Below are 8,337 nucleotides of genomic sequence, written 5' to 3' on the forward strand. Positions count from 1 at the left end.
GTCGCTCAATCATGTCCGACCCTTAGCGACCCCATGGACTGCAGGCTACCAAGCGCCTCTGTCCAGGGGCTTTTCCAGGCAAGAGTACTGGAGTGGGTTGCCATTGCCTTCTCCTGTCAATTACCCTTACCAATCCCAAAGGAGACAAGAAGACAAAACTCAAAACCATAAGTTTGTTTTTACTGAATAAAATATTCCAAAGTCTCTTTTTGGAAACAATTTCTTGGCCAGTTCAGCAGCATGAGCAATGGATGGTGGCCTTTATTTACCAGCATGACATGTGCACACTGCAGATCCAGAATTAGGCAAAGAATCCAGAGGCAGCTCTGCTGAGAGAACCAGCCTTGCCCTCCTCCTGCGAGTGCTGTGACATCTTGACAAGAGTGCACGTTTAGCTCACCAGCTTCCTCCTGTGGCTCCCCTTTCCCTCCCACAAGCCACTCACTTCAGAACTACTTCTCCCCTGACCTGCCATGGACATGGGCCCTTCACTCTCAGCCACACCGACAGCTGCCTGCACCTCAACTCAGGCACCCAAAGGGGCTTCCTTAGAGCAGCAGAGGGTACACAGGCTCTGGGCTGGGCACTGGGGAGGCAAGGCCCAAAGTCAACACTTTGTCCTAAATTGGGGTGTCTGTGAAGGGCTATGGGAACCTGGAGAGTCTGCATTTGATTTTGCTGAGAGACACAAGGCTTCTATGTGTTGTTGTTTTACTTGCTAAGTCATATCGAACTTTTTGCAACCCCCACAGACTGTAGACCATCAGGCTCCTCTCTTGATGGAATTCTCCAGGCAAGAATACTGGAGTACGTTGCCAGTTCCCTCTCCAGGGGATCTTCCCAACCCAGGAATCAAACTGGCGTCTCCTGCATTAGCAGGCGAATTCTTTACCACTGGCCCATCTGGGAAAAGGCTTCTATACTCCTGATTAAATCCAGCATCAACTTCAACCAGACCTGAGGCAAGGCTCGAGCAGGCAAAACAGGATTAGGGCTTCTGTGACGCTGTGATTGCTTATCAGATGCTCAGTTCTCAAGATTTATCTTCCAATTCCCTGAACATGCATCTAAAAGTAGCATTGGTTTTCTAAGCAGTCAATGAACACACATGTTATCTCCATAGCAAAGGCAGGAGAAGAGGTAGGCACTCAGCAGAGCAAAAGAGAGGGTTTGCTCAACTGCCTTCCTCCCCACCCTGGCATCACTGCCTCTTCTATCCCAGGCCCTCATCTACCCTTCTCTCCAGATGGATCCCATCTCTCTATCATCTTGAGGGCCACTGTTCTTCCCAAAAGGCCACGAGCACCTTGTCCTGGCAAGTGTTTCTAATAGAAATGGGCAGGTACACACAGATTTGAAATGAGAAGAGTTTAATGAAAGGACTGTGCAGAGTGGAGCAGGGTTTGGGGCGCCACCAAAAGGATGACGGAGCACCTAGAAACTAGCAAGAGGAAGAAGCCCTGACCACCTCCAGGCCTAAGAGGGTGAGAGATGAGAGAGCTGCAGCTGTTCAAGAGGGCGATCCACCAGGGCTGGAGCCTAGGGGAGCGTGACCACCGCCACGGCCACGGCGGGAAGAGGATAAAATAGTAAACCACCCAGCCTTTCCCCTCTCCCATTCTCCAAAGGCTGCCCACTGGTTGAGCTCAATCAGAAGAAGGGAGCCCAGCTTCCCTCTGGGATCCTCTGAGGAGATTCAGGGCTGTGCTGGGGAGCAGAGAGCAGAGTCAAAGGCACAGAGAATGGATCTGTAGCAGAGAGTGCTTAGTCGTTCAGTCGTGTCCAACTCTTTGCGACCCCATGGACTGTAGTCTGCCAGGTTCTTCTGTCCATGGGGACTCTCCAGGCTAGAATATTGGAGTGGGTTGCCATTTCCTCCTCCAGAGGAATCTTCCCAACCCAAGGATCCAACCCAAGACTCCCACTTTGCAGGCGGATTCTTTACCGTCCGAGCCACCAGGGAAACCCAGAGAGGGGCGATAGAAAATAATCAACACACAGCTACAAGGAGATTGTTCAGAAGCCTTCCATCTAATAGACACTGAGTGACTTTCAAAGATGCACGTTGCCTTAATATTACCTCTGATTCACACCAGACTCCTGAGCAAGGTTGTGCTACGTACATTATCTCATTACCCATTTTACCGATGGTGAAAGTGAGATTCCATTAGCTTAAGTGTCTCGGGCAAGGCTTATAGCTAATGGTGGTGGAGTCAGGATCTGAATGCAAGTTTCTCTGACCCTGGAGCCTGTGTGCTTTACCCAGGGAAGATGCACCTAGACAGGACTCAGGGACTGGTGGGGTTCTGGGAAAGGAGGAAGAGGGGAGATCTGATGACAGCTTTTAGGTGTTGACCTTGTGATCTCCAAGCCTTGAGCTGGGGCCTTGAACTGAATGGGACAGGCAGGTCCTTGAAGTAAGCAACCGTTGGGTGGGTGTGTCAACACTCAACGTAGATGCAGATCTGGAAAGCATCTGGAGGTCTCAGAGCCAGGAAGAAAGATTGATAGCCATGGGAGGGGTGATGGCCGACACCTTGGGGTAAAAAACACATGGGGAGCTTGCAGGGCAGAGATGAGAAAAGGACCCAGGTAGGGCAAGACCCCTGCATTGAGCAGTTCCTCCAGACTTGAAAAAATCTTGTATTGCCTAGCATGGCACACAAGGCCCTCCTCCCCTGGACTCCACATATGTCAACATTCCAGAGACTAACCCTTGTCTCTGTCCAGCATGCCTCCTTTCCCATGCTCTATGCCTTGACTTGCCAGCACCCTGCTTCCACTTCACAGTGTTTTGGCCTAGCCAATGGCTCCCTTCCTTGACCCTCCGTGATTCCCACATCTCAACCATGAAGCACACGCTGTCTTATACGGTCTGGGTCTTTTGTCTCCACCCCATCTGGAGAATTAGGCGCTCCATGAGTACTGGATGTAGATGGATGCAAAAACAATAGACTCAGGTGGTCCAGTGGCTTCCCACCAGGGTTTCCCTCCCGTGGATAAAACTCTATGCTCCCAATGCAGGGGGCCTAGATTTGATTCCTGGTCAGGGAACTATATCCAGCATGGCACAACTAAAGTTCACACGCTGCAACTAAAGATCCCTCATGCTGCAGTAACATATAGCAATGCTTGCCAAATAAATAAATATCAAAAACAGAAACCATTGATGCAATCACTCGCTCATTCTGGAGATAGCCAAGGCCAAATTTCTTGTTTGATTCACACTATCCCAACAGTTTAGACTAAGTTGTTATTCCTAAAACAGCTCCAAAAAAGTAGTGGCAGCATCATTGAAATATATGGATAGACTTTCAAAGGGACTATGCGAGAAGGACAGCACTTATTTGGAAATATGTTACAGTGGCTAAACTCTCAGTAGGCTCATGAATCAGATCATCCCAGTTCATATTCTGCTCCTGCTGCTCACTTCCTTGAAATCTGGGGCAAGTTGTAATGTGTGCTTAGTCACTTAGTCGTGTCAGACTATTTACAACCCCATGGACTGTCATACACAGGTTCCTCTGTCCATAGAATTCTTCAGGTAAGAATATTGGAATGGGTTGCCATGCCCTCCTCCAGAGGATCTTCCCAACCCAGGGACTGAACCCAGATCTCCCACATTGCAGGTGGATTCTTTACCACCTAAGCCACCAGGGAAGCCCAAGTTGTATTAGGGGTACCTATAAATAATACCTTTCATAGGATGGGCTTTCGTGGTGGCTCAGACGGTAAAGTGTCTGTCGGCAATGCAGGAGACCCAGGTTTGATCCCTAGGTCAGGAAGACATAATGGAGAAGGGAATGGCAACCCACTCCAGAATTCTTGTCTGGAGAATCCCATGGACGGTGGAGCCTAAAAGGCTGCAATCCACAGGGTAGCAAACAGTTGGACATGACTGAGCAGCTAAAACTTGCACTTTCATTGGGTTGTCAAGCAGATCAGATAAGATAGTGCTTAGCCCAGGGCCTGACAGGTAGTCACAATCACTAATAATTGTTAGTGATCACTGTTATGACTACTTTTAGCCCATAGAGTCTAGTTCATTAAAGCCAGAAGGAACAGCACAGAAATTCTAGCCCAGTCACTTCTTTCACAGATGTGGAAATAGATGCTCAGGCCATGGTCAGGCAGAGCTCAGCTGTCATAAAACGAGGCCCACGGTCTTTCCTCACTGCCCAGCATTATTCAAGGGAAGGAATGATGCTTCATATCTGTACAAGTCTGCTTTCACTTACCTTACAAGCAGTGGGACAGAGTGATCTAAATGTGTTTTTTGTATTTAACTTTCTGAAGATTGCTGGTGATCCTTATGGGAACACTGAAAGCAAACTTGGAGAATACAGTTGAAGAAGAAGTCATGGGGGTTTTTGTGTATGACAGGGTTTTGTTTTGTTTTAGATCAGTATCTCGGACACAGGCAAACTCTTGTAATGAAAAAGTTCGCCTATAGGTGGCAAACTTACACTGCCGGCATTCTGTCCTTGAGTGCCCTTGAAACAAATGTCACCAGGGATGGAGGTGAAACTGAAATTTAAAGGAAGAAAATAGGAAAAGAAAGAAAGAAAGAAGGAAAATAGGAAAACGAAATGGATCCAGAGATAACATTCTCACACAAATGCACAATGAAAAAACACCCACATAACTTCACGAAAGACTTAGTCTGATTTGTCTGCAAAAACACCAGGAAGAATTGCACCAAATGCTACAACACAGCACCCTCTGGCTTGCAGTGAAAAAGACACACTTCACCACCTTGAGGGCCCTGACAGTGCAGGCCTTCCACAACAAGGCCCGTCCTGCAATAGCTCTCATCTGGCCCAGCCGTTGTTCCCGATTCCACAGACGAGGAAACAGAAGCTCACACACACACAGGGCAGTAGCAGTGACGGCTGGAGCCCAGACCTTTGGATTGCAAGTCTGATCTCTGTCCGCCGCTGTATGCTGCCCGCAATGCAAGGCACAAAGTGACGAGATGATCCAGGACTGGGGATCCGGCTAATTCAGCTGGGTCTTATCATTCACAAAGGAGCCCCAGCTGGTTCTTCCAGAGCTTTTCTGAACAGTGTCCTCAGCTGCCCCAGCAAACCCAACTTGCTCCCTAACCATGGTGGGGGGTGGCTGTTTCCTAAAGTACAGGTCTGGACCCCCCTGGGAACTCTAAGGAAAGTAGTGAAGAATCTAATCTATCAATAAGGAAAAAGTCTTTCCGCACTACTGAAAAATCTTTGAATATAATTCAATCTTTTAAAATATCTTTAATTAAAAGCACATTAAATGACTGTTTAGACACAGAAAGACAGTAAACCCACTCCTACTCCTTTCAAGAGTTTCCTCTGTATTACTCCAGACCTATGACTATGTATTTACAGAGATGCAGATACATAAGTGTGCAGACAAGAGTTTTTTTTTACCTCCTTCATATATCATTCTGCCACTTGTTTTTTCCATTTAACAATGTACCTTAGAGGACTTCCTGTGGATATATGTCACTGGATTTACTGTGGCATGATGATTTATAGTTTGGATGTACCATAGTATATAAAACATTCCCCTACTGGTGGATGTTTAGGTTATTCTGCTTTTCACTATTGCAAACATTCTGTAGTGAAATCCTTTTACATATAACCATGCACATGTGTAAGTAGCCCCCAAGGATAAATTCCTAAAAAATGAAAAACCGTTGGAACAAAGCATATATACATTTTTATAAATCTTGTTAGCTCATCCCCCAAGAAGGCTGCATTCACTTTCGACTGACTCATTCCAGATTTTTCGTTTTCTTTCTTATTAACTTTCTATTCTCATCCTAGTCTCTGCATCCCACTCCGGTTCTCTTGCCTGGAAAATCCCAGGGATGGTGGAGCCTGGTGGGCTGCCATCTGTGGGGTCGCGAAGAGTCGGACACGGCTGAAGCGACTGGGCAGCAGCAGTCTCTGCATCACTTTCATCCCACATTCTAACTTTAACCTTACAGTCTTCCTTCTCTCTCCTTCTCCCACACCCAATCATCAGAAAGCCCTGTTGGGTACGCCTTCAAACACGTCCAAAATCCCAGCCCCTCTCACCACCCCCACTGCCCGCACCTGGTGGAAGCCAGCGTCATTTTTGTCCTGCACGCCTGTGTGGGCTCCTACACAGCTCTCTGCTTCTGCTCTTGCCTCCTTCAGACTATTGTCAGCAGAGCAGCCAGTGACCCTGCTAACGCCAGGTCAGACGGCGGCAGCCCTCTGCTGGCAGGGTCCGCCCCTCACTCAGTGACATCATCACGATGGCATCCACGCCTCCCCCCGCCCCAGTGAACTGCCCCTCTCAACACTTCTCTATTCTCTCTTCCTTGCTCCATTCTGCTCCAGACACCCACCTTCCTGCTCTTCCACCAGCAGGCCCCTCCCTCCAGATATCCCTTGATTAAGTCTTTCACCCCCTTCAAGTCTTACTTCATCCTGCAAATGCCCCCTCCGACTCCCCATCTTCTTCGTTCCTATTTCTTTCCCCTGAGCACTTTCAACCCTCTTACCTGCTATGTAAGTTTTCATCAAGTTCACTCTCTATATCTCTGCCGTGACTGGAACTGCCACGCCGGTGGTGATCTTTGCTGTACTTTTTTTCACTGAAAAATCCTGAGTACACAGAACAGTCTCTACTACACAATAAATGCTTAACAAATACCCATGGAATCGGAATTGCCATTCATTCCCCTGTTGCAGTTATGAAACAGATTCCCAGAGGAGTGGTTTTGACACTGTGGCATTCCCTAGTGGATGATGATGTCCTAAGGATTTAAAAATAAGTTTCAAAAAGAAAAAGATGGAAATATTGGACATCATCAAAATAGAAAACGTTAGCTATGTGAAAGACCATAAACAGGGGCTAAAAAGACAATTGGGGGAGAAAATAGTTGCAAATCACATATTCAACAAAGGATTTATTTACTCAGAATGCAACAGTCAGTCAGTTAGTTCAGTTGCTCAGTTGTGTCCGACTCTTTGTGAACCCTGAAAAATCCTGGGCTGCAGGACGCCAGGCCTCCCTGTCCATCATCAACTCCCAGAGTTTACTCAGACTCCTGTCCATTGAGTTGGTGATGCCATCCAACCATCTCATCCTCTGTTGTCCCCTTCACTTCCTGCCCTCAATCTTTCCCAGCACCAGGGTCTTTTCCAATGAGTCAGCTCGTTGCATCAGGTGGCCAGAGTATTGGAGTTTCAGCTTCAGCATCAGTCCTTCCAATGAACACCCAGGACTGATCTCCTTTAGGATGGACTGGTTGGATCTCCTTGCAATCCAAGGGACTCTCAAGAGTCTTCTCCAACACCACAGTTCAAAAGCATCAATTCTTCGGTGCTCAACTTTCTTTATAGTCCAACTCACATCCATACATGACTACTGGAAAGACAATAGCCTTAACTAGATGGACCTTTGTTGGCAAAGTAATGTCTCTGCTTTTTAATATGCTGTCTAGGTTGGTCATAACTTTCCTTCCAAGGAGTAGGCGTCTTTTAATTTCATGGCTGCAGTCACCATTTGCAGTGATTTTAGAGCCCCCCAAAATGAAGTTGGCCACTGTTTCCACTGATTCCCCATCTATTTGCCATGAAGTGATGGGACCAGATGCCATGATCTTAGTTTTCTGAATGTTGAGCTTTAAGCCAACTTTTTCACTCTCCTCCTTCACTTTCATCAAGAGGCTCTTTAGTTCTTCCTCACTTTCTGCCATAAGGGTGGTGTCATCTGCATTATCTGAGGTTATTGATATTTCTCCTGGCAACCTTGATTCCAGCTTCTGCTTCATCCAGCCCAGAGTTTCTCATGCTGTACTCTGCATATAAATTAAATAAGCAGGGTGACAATATACAGCCTTGACGTACTCCTTTTCCTTTTTGGAACCAGTGCATTGTTCCATGTCCAGTTCTAACTGTTGCTTCCTGACCTGCATACAGATTTCTCAAGAGAAAGGTCAGGTGGTCTGGTATTCCCATCTCTTTCAGAATTTTCCACAGTTTGTTGTGATCCACACAGTCAAAGGCTATGGCATAGTCAAAAAGATAGAAATAGATGTTTTTCTGGAACTCTCTTGCTTTTTCGATGATCCAGCGGATGTTGGCAATTTGATCTCTGGTTCCTCTGCCTTTTCTAAATCCAACTTGAACATCTGGAAGTTCATGGTTCACGTATTGTTGAAGCCTGGCTTGGAGAATTTTGAGCATTACTTTACTAGCGTGTGAGATGAGTGCAATTATGTGGTAGTTTGAGCATTCTTTGGCATTGCCTTTCTTTGAGATTGGAATGAAAACTGACCTTTTCCAGTCCTGTGGCCACTGCTGAGTTTTCCAA

This window comes from Cervus elaphus, chromosome 28 (genome assembly GCF_910594005.1).
Source record: "Cervus elaphus chromosome 28, mCerEla1.1, whole genome shotgun sequence".
Taxonomy (NCBI): Eukaryota; Metazoa; Chordata; class Mammalia; order Artiodactyla; family Cervidae; genus Cervus; species Cervus elaphus.